The sequence below is a fragment of the Morone saxatilis genome, unplaced genomic scaffold (assembly GCF_004916995.1).
Source record: "Morone saxatilis isolate NCDOM2014 unplaced genomic scaffold, NCSU_SB_2.0 Contig2, whole genome shotgun sequence".
Taxonomy (NCBI): Eukaryota; Metazoa; Chordata; class Actinopteri; family Moronidae; genus Morone; species Morone saxatilis.
In genome coordinates this window covers 8909922-8924844 of record NW_023339762.1, presented here as the reverse complement: position 1 = coordinate 8924844, position 14923 = coordinate 8909922, and the positions used below count along the sequence as shown (strand labels likewise).

General features: G+C 41.4%; 1 protein-coding gene across 1 annotated transcript in view; it reads left to right on the top strand.

Annotated features, from left to right (window-relative positions):
* Positions 1–530: 530 nt before the first annotated feature.
* The window catches only part of LOC118330340 (unconventional myosin-IXAa-like), a 127874-nt gene continuing 113481 nt past the window's right edge, over positions 531–14923 (top strand). Inside the window, exon 1 of the mRNA XM_035664832.1 lies at positions 531–875. The gene's annotated coding sequence lies outside the window, so the exon portion shown is untranslated. The remainder of the gene's footprint in view (positions 876–14923) is intronic.

The window sequence follows — 14923 nt, the reverse complement described above, 5'->3', positions numbered from 1 at the left end:
ATATGTATCACGATACTGGGGTTACAATTCAATATACTGGGATATATTGCGATACTGTAGCGATATATTGTCATTTTTAAAAATCTAATTTTAGAAAACAATTACCCAATTGTGGCGCAAGAGGAAGAATTAAAGGATCAACAAACTTATTACAGTCAAATATCATAAATAAAGGGCTTTTCCAGGTTACTGACTCAGTCAATATGTCAGGATAGTCTTTGTGCATCATATATGTTAAATAGAAGACAACACTGAGATGACACATTGTGTGTTGGGGAAAGGGGTGCCCACACTTTTGGCCACACCCCACACTATAAATATCATGTGCTGAGTGACACATACATGGTCGCTCTTTTATAAGAAAGAATCAAAATGAAATTAAAACTGAACCGACAATTCATCACCTGAAAACAACCCGCTATTTCTCAAGAGGGTCCTCCCATTATCCCACCCACCCATAACACTGCCATATAGCTCCCACCCTACAGGGCCCTTGCGTTTCGTGGACGCGCAGTGCGAGTGCACGCAACGTACGACTGGCAGCGGTTGTAGACGAGAGGAAAAAGGAGACCAGAGCAGAGAGGAGCTGTGGGAGGAAGGAGACGGGAGACCTCAGACCAGACACTCTCAGGACTACGACAGAGAGACAGAAGGGTGGACAGGAAGAAAGTGGATCATATCTGCGGCATATTTGGAGGTTGGAGCAGTACGGGGTACGTGGTGCGGACTGTTACGCACGACAGCGTTTCCCTGCGGTAAAACCAGCCTGAGTTTTTGGACAGGAGGCGCGCGGCTTGCCTGCTCTTCCTCGTCCGAGAAGAGGGTTTATAGCGGGGAGGTTTACGGAGCAGCGGACTGAAGGCGCACAGGAGGAGGTAAGCCCCCCCCCCACCTTTACATAGTATTTATGTTTTGCTGTCAGTGAGGCGGACCAGCAGAGCTCGGACTGGGGAATGTCAAACCTCTCGCTGTCTGTCAGTGTAACAGCTGCAGCCTCCCGTTCCCCATTCAAATCCACTGCCAGACCACGTAACACGTATGCTCATGAACGAAACGGATCGACAAGGTTCAGAACACCTTCCCAGCAGCCCTGTATGTACGCAGCCAGGGCTCCAAGGCTCCCAGCCCTCCTCACCCCCTCTCCCCCTTCCTCACCTCATCCCCCACCACCCCTCTCCTCCATCCCCACCGCTGCTGCTGCTGCTGCTACTGCTGCCGCTCCGGATAAATGTCCACGCTGTTTTCTTAACATAATGCGTAAATGTGCCGTTACAGATGTTGCCCTGGTGTATGCTGGACCACATCTGGGTTGCAGTTTGTGTGTGTGGTGTGTGTGTGTGTGTGTGTGTGTGTGTGTGTAAGTGTGTGTGTGTGGTGTGGAGTCTGACACAGTGCAGCAGCAGCAGCAGCAGCAATAAACGTGACGCACTGGTATAAATGGATGAGGTAGAGAGAGAGATGGAGATCCATCCAGAGCGGCGTTGGTTGGGTTCATTGTCGCAGAGGAAGGTTGGAGCTGGGAATGAGATCTGTGTCATGTTGTTGGTGTAAAAGGCTTGTTTTGTTTTTTGCTGCTACACGGTGCTGAGAGCTGTGACGGACGGCTGTGGCATTTTTCGTCATGTGTGAGGCGTTTAAGGCTGCTTACATCACACTGCTGCTGCCTGATGGGGCATGGCTGAGCCTTTCTCTTTACAGCTGGACACAAGGGTGCTCTGCTGCTGTGCACTTGTAGTTAAACACTGCTGTGGATGAAGGTTAATGTAGGCTGGTGTGAGGGTGTAAAAGCTGCTGTGTGATCTCCTGTTGATCACAACAAACACACAGACGGTTATAGAGGAGACTGACTCTCCTTTAATACCCCGTGTTAACCTATAACTGACATTTTACATCATCAAGGTTAGAGCTGAAATGATAAGTCAAGTAATCAATTAGTTGATGGACAGAAATTTAATCTGCTTTTTAAGTAATTTTGAGGTAAAAATGCCACATAAATCATTGATTGATTTGATTTTAATGTGAATATTTGCCGGTTTGGTTATATCTTCTGGTTTTTTACTATTGGTCATTCAAAACAAGCAATTTTTAGATGTCAACTTCCTGCATTTCTACTGTTTTATGAGTTTATGAGTGTAGAATAGGGAATGTGAAGAAAAAGCATGGAATAGGTAAAGGAAATAATGTATTTATTATTAAGCCATTATTCAAAGAATAAGAGCATTAAATGGTCTAAAGCAGTTCAGGTGGATTTACCTATTTGGTATCTTTAATATAAATTTGCAACCATCACTCAGTTTAGAGTTAAAAAAAAAACAGCAACAAAGAAAGTGGGTTTGCTGCCCAGGCTTCAGCTGGAGCTGAAGTTTGGTTGAATTTAGTCAGCTGACGTGTTAAAACAGGCCTGCATGACCTCGGCCAAACCAGACCAGCCCAGCCGTGCCCCCGAGGTCTCTGTCCATGAGCCCAAAAGCTTCAAGAGGTGACCCAGCCTTCTCCTCCTTCTCCCGCTCTGCAGTGCCTGAGTTGAGCAACAGCACAGAGGAGCCGTGGCTGCATGTGACGAGTCTCCGCTGGCCTGTGGCAATGTTGGTGAAATGCCACAGGGAAGGAGATAAAGTCATTACAGGTGGATTATTTTGAAATGCCAGGACAGACGAGAGCTTCTCAGCTCCTGCAGGAGATCTGCAGTCGACTCGTCTGACTCCGCCTGCCACTGGTTCAGTCTGAGGAGAAATCCCTTATTGCGTTGTCAACTCTGCTGACATTAACATTTCATGCAGGTTATTACGTAAGTGGCAGAGCCCTTGAGAACAGGCCTGAAAACATGGCTTTGACAGCTCCAGCTGTCCAGCGAATGTACTCGCGAACGCAGCTTGAAAGCAGCTCAGAAGTGCCTCATTTTTAGACGTGTGACAGATGAAGTCGTCATGACAGAAGAAGAGCATCCACAGTGACGTTTTCCACCTCAGTCACAGTCAGTATAAACATCACAACAGTAATCACATACAAGGAGGGAGCTGAAAAAGGAATATCATTCAATAATTCATAGAATGACAAGTAAGCCCTTTTTCTAGAACATCTGAAGCACTTTTACATACGTTTTGAGACAGGTCTGCTGTCAGATGTTCATTCAGTATTTCTGAACTCTCCTTTATATCCAGGAAGAGTAGAAACAGTAATATGTCCATATTCCACATGACCAGAGCTGCTCATCTTAGATTTAATAGGAAACTGATGTTTAAAGGCTATGGTGTGGAAACAATTTGTGACTATAAAAGCAATTCATACTTAAGAAGTGATACCCATTCTGAGCCAGAATTTACCTCCTTTAAATCAGAAACCATCCATGTACGTTGATTTACTTTGGTGCATTGATGTGACTGAGCAGATCAGAGGGTGGGAGAAGTTCTTCTTTAAGACTCTTTCACACCTGCAGTCTGGTTTACTTCAGATGCAGCTGGAAAAGAGGTGTTTTATGCTGTAATATAATGAGAAACTAGCTACGGATTGCTAAGTGTCTCTCACTTTTTAATGAGGAACACCCGATTACAGCGGTTTTAATGTGTTTTCACTTTCAGTGAATGTTTGCTAGTAGAAATTAGACGTGTAAAGCCTTAAAAATTTGGCCATGATAAAACTGATTTAGACCTGAAGTATACTGATTTATCTCTGGCTGAGCAAATTAAGCATGTGTACGAAGTCAATCTGTATATTTACAGTGTATATGGCATAACTTGTTTACCTCCTCTTTATCTGTTTATCATTAACGGAAAAACAACTAGCCTGTATGATGTCATAGCTGACCCTTTTTTCATACTAACTGACGTCCAATCACTTTTCTCATAGATTTATCATAATCTACAAGCTCTGATGATGGTGTCTGTATTAGATCATGGAGATAAGCTCATCAGCAGATTTAGGGCGGAGCTAAAGAGCCCTTCTACTGTAACCTGCAGAAAATGGTTTCAATCCACAAGCCCACTGACCCGCATTTCTGTTTTGTTCAACCTCTTCAGCTGACGGCTTTAAGGGTCCATTGTATAATATTTATTGGCAGAAATGGAATATAATTTTCTTTTATAGGTATTTTTTAAATAATATATAATCACCTAAAAATAAGAATCCTTGTTTTTTAGTTACCTTAGCACTGGCTCTAAATAGGGCCTTTAGCGTTTTTGCGACCACTGTAGTTCCTCCTAAGCACTTGGAAGGAGAGGGTGAAGCAAGGGGGTTGTAATCTGCAACTACACCACTAGATGCCAATCAATCCTACACTCTGGACCTTTAAAAGCAAATGGTTTTGTTGTATGTAACTGGTTTCCACTGGACCCCAGTGTACTTGCTTGAGTAGCCGAATCACGTTCCAACCTGCTGCTGCAATGCTCAAGGCTTCATGTAAGACAATACAAGGATGAGGTCAGTGTTTCACGTACCATGTCAGCGCAGCTATATGCATCTCTAACCAGGTGTATTTATAGAGCCTTCCACAATGGCGGTGGAGCTGGTGTTGTGTGTGTGTGGGGAATCTTAAATAGCGTCTGCCTTTGTCCTGACACAGACAAGAGGACTTCAGAGGATACTACAGTTAAGTAGTCATGTTTTCATTGTTGTCACTGGCATTCGTCAGGGGAAATTAGAGTCTGACGATATCCCAGTAGTGTTTTTCCATTAATCAAATCTGTTATTTTGGGACAAAGCACATTATTTTAGTGCAGTTTTATTAGCCGTTGGGAGGATTGCCAGATGAAGGAGTAATCACCATGCATTTCCTTCAAACCTTTTTTTCACATGTTGGAGCTGCAGCTAAGACAGTTTTATTTATTATTTTATGAGGAAAAAGAAACTGTTGGTTACTTTGTATGCAGTTGTTTCATTAAGCTGTGATGTTTGATGCACAGGAGTTTTACAGTTTACTTCTCAGTTCTACTTACCTAATGTCAGCCTTCATCATCTACTTGAGCATGATCTGATTGCATTGAACTGTGGGTTTTATGTGTCTTTCGGGTGACTGTGGAGTCTTACAGCTCTCATTCATAAACAACTGGTCATGTGACTGCAATGCATTCTGGACAATTGAGGCCATTGTCAGTGGAGTAATTGGCATGTCTTCCTGTTCTTTGTATGTATTTGTCACTGTATGTTTGTCATAAGTAAGTTCGGCTCTTTGATTCTGATGGACACCAACATGTGACATTTTAATGCTTCAGATACAGCATTAATTATGTTGCTGTTGCTGAAGCACTTTGGATACATCGGGTCTACTCTAGGATTGGCTGTGTCTTTATTGCTCCTTGCAAACACAATTTAGCATATACATGCGCACAAAGCTGTATTTAAAAGAATAATTAAAAGGGTCCTGCACCTTTTCCTAAAAATCGTCACAGTGAGTTGGACCGTTCAGTGGAACCGTGGCCGCTGACACACGTCTGCTGTTTATGCTGCTAGTCGAGGCCGCCTGCTAACCTCTGTGACACTCATGTGACATGAAAGTGATTTGTTACACTGTTGATGTTCTGACAGATAGTCTTTAAGTGTTTAAGTGTAGTCCATCATATTAACCACAGTCTGAATTAGGAGGGGATAACCTCACACAGAAAAGTTTGCTCCTTTTTTTTTTTAAAGCCTTCATCCATAGCCGAGGTTAATTCATGAGCACATTTTCCTTGTTAGGTTTTACATATTCTTTAGAGAATAACCCTCAAAGAAACTTTGTCCAAAACAAAAAGAGACAGCCGGCAAGAAACTCTACCTCTCTCTTGTGCAGCTGTCCAACAATATTAAAATCCCTTTCACTTTTTCCACAGTCTCCTTCAAAGGAGTTGCTGCAGCATAATACTGTCAGCGGCGCAGATTGTTAGCATGATAGGAGAAGTCCTTTTGATTCCAACATGGCTTGATATTTAGCAGAGTGCTGCTGTTTGTTATTCTTCTAGCTGTTCAAAGCCTGGGCCCTCTGTGAATTTTTGCATCTTTTTATCGCTTCTCACATCGCTTTGTGATATTCATTTAACCTCATTCTATAGCTGTCGCTGCTGTATAAAAAAAAAAGATTTCTCATTGTGCAAATAAACATATCTTGATTTTTTTGCTTGAGTGTTTTCTTTATGTGGAGAATTGAAGCACTTGATTGTGTTACTTGCAACAGGCAGCAGCTGGTGAGGGCATGGATCAGTCCCCTGGCACCGCTCGGGGCAAAGAGCAGCCAGCAGCATCGCAGCGCTCCTGCTTGGCTGATCACAGATGGAGCGACAAGAAGAGAAAGTTTGACAGGGAAAAGGGATGATTGCTAGAAAGAGTGTAGGCATTAATACATGTTGAGGGATTCCTTCTAAATCAACCTGGCCCTCTGCAGATTAGGGCAATGCTTCTAGCTTTTGTAAAAAGTGTAGCTAGAAGATATTAAAGGAAAATTTGGGTTTCTTACAATGCGGGTGTAGATAGATGAGTAGTTTCGCCCATCATCTCTGTCCTCTATGATAACATACAGTAATACTCATCAAAGTAATTGCTCAGATGATTAACTTCTGGAGCACTGCACAATTGTGATCCAGACTCTGCAATCATTGGTGTTAGATGTGGGGATTTGGGTGATTCCTATGAGCAGCTTCTTACTAGACATGCCCTCTGGCTCATATGAGTTCCAACTTCTACCCTCTGGCAGAAGCTATACAAGTTCCCAGATGTCGAGTGAACCACTTTGTACATAGATGTGTTGGTATTTTACATTTAAGGAGGTGCAGTTGGCTTAGAGTTTGTTCAGTGGGCCTGTGTAGTTAGCAGCAGTACTGTATGTAGTTGTTTATCATTTGGTTTTAATTCTCTTCTGTATTCATTTCATTTCATGCACCTTTGAACCAGGAGCTCGGTCTGTGAACTCTGATGTCTTACAACAGAGAGTTTGGGTCATAATTGTAGCATTCAACTTTTCTGTTCTGTTCCAAGATAATCTCAGGGTTTGTTTAAAGCCTCTATGACTGACTGATGTATTCCTTGACATATAATTTTTGTTATGATGTTGCCAAATTTCCAGGTCTTAGTTATTAACTTGGTGAGTACAATGTTATCATAACCGACTCGAATGAAGGACAAAAATAAGACCATAGCTATATGAAACCAGATTTCCACTTTAAGTTTTTCTATTTCATCCCCCTCTCCTTGTTGACTTCAGGGCGGTTTAGTGTTCAGAGAGCCCATCCACATGATCCACATGACCCCAGTCCAAGCATTAAGCCAGTAGTCATCTGCCCTGCTGACGTGTCTTTGATCAGTTCTGAGTCCCTAAAAGCCTTGAGGTCACCGATGTTAGAGCTGACACTCAGAGGTCTACACATTGGGCCAAGCAAAGGGAATTTCCCCACAACAATCAATAAAATATCACATTAATCATTTTGTTTACCAACTCAGGAAACAGTTTTTTTCAGTTTAGAACGTGAGTCAACAGCTGAGTGCAGCCAGGAACCAAACCAGTGAGACTGTCGCAGCTGGACGTTGGTTTGAGGAACCCACAAAAAACAATGGCAAGAGGCTCAGAGGATGTGATGCACGAATGTAATGAAAAATCTCAAATTCCTATTTATTCCAATAGGCGATGCTGTGAAGCTCCAGTCAGTTGTAATTTGTGTTGGTTAGGAAGTGGAAAATTTGATAGAAAACAGTCAGAGACCAACCCAAAAGCTTGCTTGTGCCTTGAACTTCCACTGAAAGCGCTTCAGTGAATTCAGGTGGTCAGTATTTCCCCCCCAACCGGTGTTTTAGCTCTGCTGATGCTGACGCTTGCATTGTTTGTCTCACTGTGTTGCCAGCAGATTGATGGAGCTGTTGCTCAGATTGACAGATCTAGGCTCGGTCAGCCACTCTACCCTAAAGCCAGCCAGACTCTGCCTGTGAAAAAATGCCTGAGAGGGTAAATCGGTAGTTAAAAAAAACTCTCACCCCTCTGCAGTTAGCACCATGTCATTTTGGGGTTCGGAGGCAGTCGGTAATGTCACATCTCACTCGCATCTGTGGTGCAGGTCTTAAGCATATTTGACAGGGTGCCTGCAGACTCAGGAGGCTGTGTTATTCAGCGCTCGTGTCTCTTCTCCCGAAAGCTGAATTACTGTCTTTAATAAGTGCTTGTCTCATATTTGTGCTGTCTGTGCTGTCAGTTAGTTTTGCGAGCAGCGTCTGGTTTCAGTCACCGTGGACTGGCTGCGGGTTGGGAGTTTGTAGCCAAATGACGCCCTGCTGAAGAGTGCTGGCAGCCGACACACACGCGAGAGGAATTTGAATACATGCACAACACGACAGGCAGGCAGGCAAGACAAGCGTGTGACCTACTGTCTGCCATGGCTTTGTTGCAATATGCTGTTGGCAGTGTGTGTGTCTGTGTGTGTGTGACAGAAAGAGAGAGAGACAGTGGTGGCCAGAGCCAGAACAAAGCAGTCTGCGACCAGAGGACTTGGGTGTGGTTTGATGAAGCACCAAATGAAGTCTGATCTCTCAATTCGTCTGCTTTACCACATCTATTTATCTGTAGCTGTGTATCAAACCTCAGTACTTTGAATACCGATTGAAATGTGTCTGTCCCATCGAGCATCAAATCTGTCAAGATACCAAAGGGATTAATACTTGTGTCTTGTTTATGGACACCTAGTTCCTGATCATTTTGCCTGTTTTGGGCAAGATTTGCTGCTTTTCTCTGCTTAATATCACAGTAAACCTGGTGTCTTTGGTCTGTTGTTGGACAAAATGAGACAATTGAAGATGTCACCTTGGGCTTTAGGAAATTGTAATGGATATTTTTAACATTTGTTGTTATATGGACCACATGCTTAATTGAGAAAGATCAATAATGACCATAATCCTTAGTTGCGTCCCTAATTTGAGTTCTTGTGTGGCTCAAAAACCTGTTTACTGTCTATACCTCAGAGAAAGGGTGAGGTAAAAAAAAGTGTTTTCTGAAACCTGTATAAAAGAAAATGAAATGATACAAGTCCTATTCATTTGTAGTTCATCTTCCTTTTCCTTTTTCTTGCTTGTCTCTTCTCTGTTCTTCTGGCCCTAAAAGCTTAGTCATTCTGCCAAGGTTGTCTGAAAGTTGCTCTGTCCTGCAGTCTGTCCTACTTTGGTGCGCAACTCTAAACTGGGACGCCACAATACGAATATAGCAGGTAGGCAGGCTCAAAATCACATGATGTGTAGATTGAAGCACTGAAGGTGCAGACGTCTCCTTCTCTGTCTCGCTGTCTTATTAATGATTTTGTCCTTTTGTCTTTTAATTGTGGTTTGGTGGTTCTGTCCTTCAGCACTGACACTGAACTTGGTCATAGTTTTCTCTGGATGAGAGTGGCAGCTAATTTGCCTAAAATGTAAATAGTCCACTATTATCTCATCTTAGTTAAATGTGTATGAAGTGACACGTTTTCACCTTCAGAAGGGCCTTGAACATGTGATTATGCTGTCTAATATGGAGCCATGCTGCACATCAAACAGTTGGCATCTTTCTTTAGGCTCATCATTATCTGATGATGTCGGTCTTGTAGAGATCCATTGAAGCCATGTTTTCATCACTCTTCAGATTATCTGGCTCTTCCTTCCCGTTTTATTTATTATTGTTTATTAATAAAGCTCTTTTCAGTCTCTAAAATATAAGGATTTGCTTATTATTGTAAATTGAAGATCTTTTTTTTGGGACTGTTGGTCATACAAAACAAGGAATATCCAAGAGTGAATGGCTTTAAGTAATTGGGATTGCAATTTGTTTTTATAGACTAAATAACAAACCAGTTAATTAAAAAAAAACTACAGATTAATGTATAATAAAAAAAAGCTGCCCTAAAGCATCTGCATTGTTCTTTATACTCTTATTAGGATCCTCAATAGCTGGTTTCTTCTGTCTTGTTTTGGTCCATAAAACAGCTGTGTTTTCAGCATTGTCTCTGTTGTTCTGGCGCCTTTCTTCTGTTTTCATCCTCATTATACGTATGTTAATGAGAGAATCAGTAGGTACTGTCAGCCCTCACACACGGTTTCTGCAGGGAGTAGAAGCTCGGTCCTTCTTCCTCCTTTTTCTGCTACGGATCATTCATTAATTCATTGATTCGTACGTTGGTTATGTACCTCATCACCTCACCTTGACAGGCAGCGGTTGCTAGGAGCCAGACTCACTCACTCACTCACTCACTCACTCACTCAATCTCAAATAAGCTGCTAGTTGATAAGAATAACGGTCACCACCGATGAGCGTCAGAGGTGTTGTGTTGTATTTATTAACTCAGAGGACGCATCAGGTAAGAAGGCTCATTTTTCTTTTATCCCAGACTCAGTAAAATCTAATTAAAAGAAGCTTATTTTTACTCTGTCAGTCTTCAGGTGTGTTGCTGCAGTTTTCCTCACATTTTCTTTTAGAAATGTGACATCTTCAGTTAAGTGAATGTTTATATTTATATTTTTCTCTTTGTATTCATCTCTAAATCATGGCTGGCTCTCTTGATAATAGATTAATCATCAATATGATTGTAAAAAATGGCAGATATCAGTATTTGATTGAGATTGCGGGTCGCCACAGAGGATCATCTGTTTCCATCTCTGATTAATTGAGAAAATAATTAGTAGATTAATGTAATTCTTAGTTGAAGCCCTAATGGAATCATTTGGCCACTTGTATGCATCTAAATGTAATGAAAAGAAAAACCTTGGCAACAGTGCAAGATATATAAACGAACATCTTAAAGGAGCAGTTCAGGATGTTCAGTGGACATACAGATGATGAATAAGGAGCTACAGTTCATAATATTTGGGGAAATGTTCTGTTTGTATCCATCAGGGAGTACGCAGTCGTCCTTACAGCCGCTGTGCTAATGAAAAGCTCTCTGTGAGGCAGCAGAATAATAAGGCGAGCGAAGCAGCAGCAGCACTACGGTCTCATCTGGAACAATGATGAAAGCTGCTCATGTAAAACGAGCCTCGCACGAAGTGCTCTCATTGGTCGGTGACACACGAAGGGAGGCGGGCAATTGGTTCGTGCTTTTTGAGTAGCCGTGATGTGGTTGGCTGTTGTTACGGTGCTGAAAGGTAGAGAGAGTGTGGGTGTGTGTGTGTGTCTGTGTGTAAACGAGGGTGAAAGTATTGGTGACAGTATGGGTTTGTTTGTGTGTGTGCATGCGTGTTGTTGGGTGTGTTAAAAGGCTAAGGTCAAAGTGAGCATGGTGGGGTTTAATTTAGTCAGAGCAGGGTGTGAAAGCTGGCCCGCTGTGGGTACATAGGTGTGAATGAATGGTCTTTGAGTCATGACATGCTACACACACACACTTATAACTTTATGACTCCTTAGAGATCAGACTTTGTCCCTCAGTTAAAATTATTAAATATTAGTGAAATTATCAACTATTTATTTACCAGCAGTATGGCTTAAGTATCTGTTTGCTATAATGTTCAATATATGTACTTTGTTTTTCTTACACTGTATCAGAAAGGTGTTTCTGGAATTTTCTAGGTTGCAGTTTGTTGTGTTTTTGTTGTATGTGAGTTTAGTTTCGATTAATAGATTAATAAATTAATAAATGTCTACAAAATATCACAATGGTGAAAAACCCATCACAATTCCTAGAAAGACTCACATGTTTTGCTTTATTCAATCAACAGGAACACAACATTTTCTAATTACAACGATATAAAAGACAGACTAAGTGAATCCTCTTAATAAAGAAGCTATAAACAGAGAATCTTTGGTGTTTTTGCTCAGTAAGTGTCTTAAACAATTAAACAATCGAACAATACGTTGGTATTTCACTTCTGTTGATCGACTATAATTCTCCATCTTTTGTTTCCTCTACTGCTGCTTTAAGCATGCTTTGTGAGTGTGTGTATGCTCGTGTGAAACACAATCTCATTAGTGCACTCATTAATGTAGACTTGTGAAAATGAGTGCCAGCCTCCATCGTGGCCACTGTACGTACCTCCTGTATCACCGCCCCCACTGCGATGAATCCACACTCGACAATCACTGGAAACTGATTTGTTTTTTGTGTCTTTTGACAAAATGAAACTAAATGTGCAGTGTTAGGGGATTATTTTTCCTGTAAAACCCTGAAGCGTCATTACTAAATCACACTTGTCACTTCCTGTGTGCAGATGAGGTTTCCCAACTTTGGTCTTTTGAGAAAGATGAGGTCACACAAGCAAATCCAAGACGTCTTAAGCATAATGAATAACTTTTCCTGTTTCAGCCCAAACATGCTGTACTGACAATGAAAGTGTTCATTTTCATTTCTTACTGGCATCTCTGCTATTGAACAATCTGTGCTCTGTCCTTTACAAACAAGAACAGAGATTTTTTTTTACATGAAAACCTACCTGACTTCCAATCCTGTATTCATTACACTTGTGTATAGACTTTAAATTAAAGGTTCAGAGTGCCCATTGTTGATTAGTGAAGGAAATATTAAATCTCCCACCTCTTCAGTCCATCTCCGCCTGAGTGACAGTTGATTAGGTGGTCGAGACAGAGGAAGGAGGCAGAGCAGCTGCCGCCAGAGAGAAAACAATCAGCGAGTTGCATACTGGCCTCTAAGTGGATTTGGTGGCTGCAAGGAGGGAGGGAAGAAGGGAGGGAGGGGGAGGGGAGACGGTGTCTGTGCTACATGTCTAGATCCCCTTGTGGACTCTGTGTGTGTGTGTGTGATTAGATGTGCCTTTTGTTTTCAAGATGTGTGTGTGTGTTGCCAGTTCTGCGCAGTGATTTTGTTTTGCCAGAAATGTGTTGGACATGTGTCGCGGTTTGTGTTTGTAGGATGAAATTTTAATGATCCATTCGGGGAAACTGGGTCGTTCCACCAGCAAATTAATACGATACAGTAAAGAAATGGAGCATTTTAAGAGAAAAAAGAAACAGTCTGCATTTGATAACAGCAAATGTGTTGTATATTGATGACGCTAGCAGTAAAATACATTAATTTGCCAGTTTATAAGGTATACCGACAGCTAACATTAACACAGTATAATACAACAGTCCTGCAATAAATCCTGCGTTCTTGTGGAGGTTGTAATGTTCAGTTTTTGTTGTTTTAGAGAGGTGTTGATTCAACTTTATGATCATTTTGGAGGATGTAGTTGGTGGTGCTGTTGAACTGTATTGCATTATACAGAGAGGATATGATAGTTCGACAATGATTGAAAAAGATTGATTAATTAAAGGAAGGGATGACAACAGAAGAAGAATTTAAATATTTCTAGTTTAACAATATTACTAGAAACTATGTCAGAATAGCTGATATACATATGACTGATAAAAATTTTTCAATAACACCTTTGCAGAGGGCCATACGTACGTGTGTGTGTGTGTGTGTGTGTGTGTTTTTGTGTATGGGTGTTTGGCCTTTTTGTTTATAGCATCTTTAGCTTCTTTTGTGCTCTCACTGATGAAATGGATGTTTATACAGAGGAAATGGAAATTATATTTTCCAATTTCTTATCCTGTGTCCTCCCGGTTAATTGATGTGTTATCTCTTAATATAAAATTAATCTTATTTCTCTTCCTGGAATATGTTTATATCATTACAATATTAATATTTTTTTGATGACTCGTCCCACACAAAGGTTCCTTTACATACATAAATGTATCTAATCAAATGTAATTTGGGTTAACCAGCGAATCTGCTCATTATATGAAACCACACTTTAACTCGTAGTGGCTAGCAAAGGTTTGTGTTTAGATATCAGTTGTTTACATATAGAAAGGCTAGTCTGTTCATTTCTCGCTTATCCTCCACCTCCTGATCTAACTGCTGATGGGGGAAAGGTGTGCATAATGTTGAATAGGCCACTACAACTGTGATGCCATTTTAACTGTGGCTGTGGAAGATTTATAGATTCCTCCTGTGCATTGATGCTGAATTATCTATATCAGGGAGATAAGTTGGTATTACTCGTGTGCATGCTTTATTTTTTATTTTTTTTGTACCCATATACTGTCAGTGGTCTGTGGCTCTCACCTAGTGCATGCTGGGTTAGCTTCGATCCTGTTGAACCAAGATTGTATTTTGTCAAATATTTCCTCTTTGGGGCAGTAAAATAAAGCTGAAATCATGAACTAAAAACTGAACCCGGTGGCTGCGTCTCTTGCTTGCACATGTCTGTTGCTGACGTCAAGTTTCATCACATTTTCATCGCTAGTTGTTCCTTCAGCACATGATGACGTACTCTGTGGCTCTATTTGTCTTTGTTTTTTAGTGTGTGTTTTGAACGTGGTGAGAGTTTGTGGTGGTTCTTTAAAGGAAGTGGAGAGAGCTTTTTCTCTTTGTCACTCAGCTCTCAGCTTGCACACTAAGTAATCCATGCAATAACAGACTAGCAGCAAATATCTAAGTTAACAGTGCAGTTAAAATGGGATGTTTGTATAAGAAACCTGAATCATTTCGGATCATCTTTATGGGATCTCTTTCTCCTTCTTTTTCTCTATCTTGCTTTTTATACAGCTTGTTCCACATGAGCAAAGCGTGCCAGTTCCCTGTAAGGGCCCTCATGGTGAAGCAGACTCCCTCTCTATTACCCAGTCCCATCCGTACTTGATTTATTGATGAGGATGTTATCGTCTTTCCTTTTGCCAGAGCAGATTCACATACGTGTCTTTTGTATTATTTATCTCTGTGTAGCCAAGTGTGAAAATTCACATGATAGTGTGTCTGTGTGTATGATCTCATGTTAGTGGCTAAAAAGAAACGGTTATACACTGCCTATGCATGATGTGGTGATGATGATGATGATAATGCTTGTGTGTGTGTGTGTTTGTGACTACCTTCGGTCCCACCCTGTTTTTTGAAACGTGCCCTGAGGCCCATCCTCGTAGGAGATGCGTTTGGCCTAATGGCTGCATTCTTGGGACTAAATGGAGTGTACCTAATCCACATCATTGATATCCCCACGAATACACACACACACACAC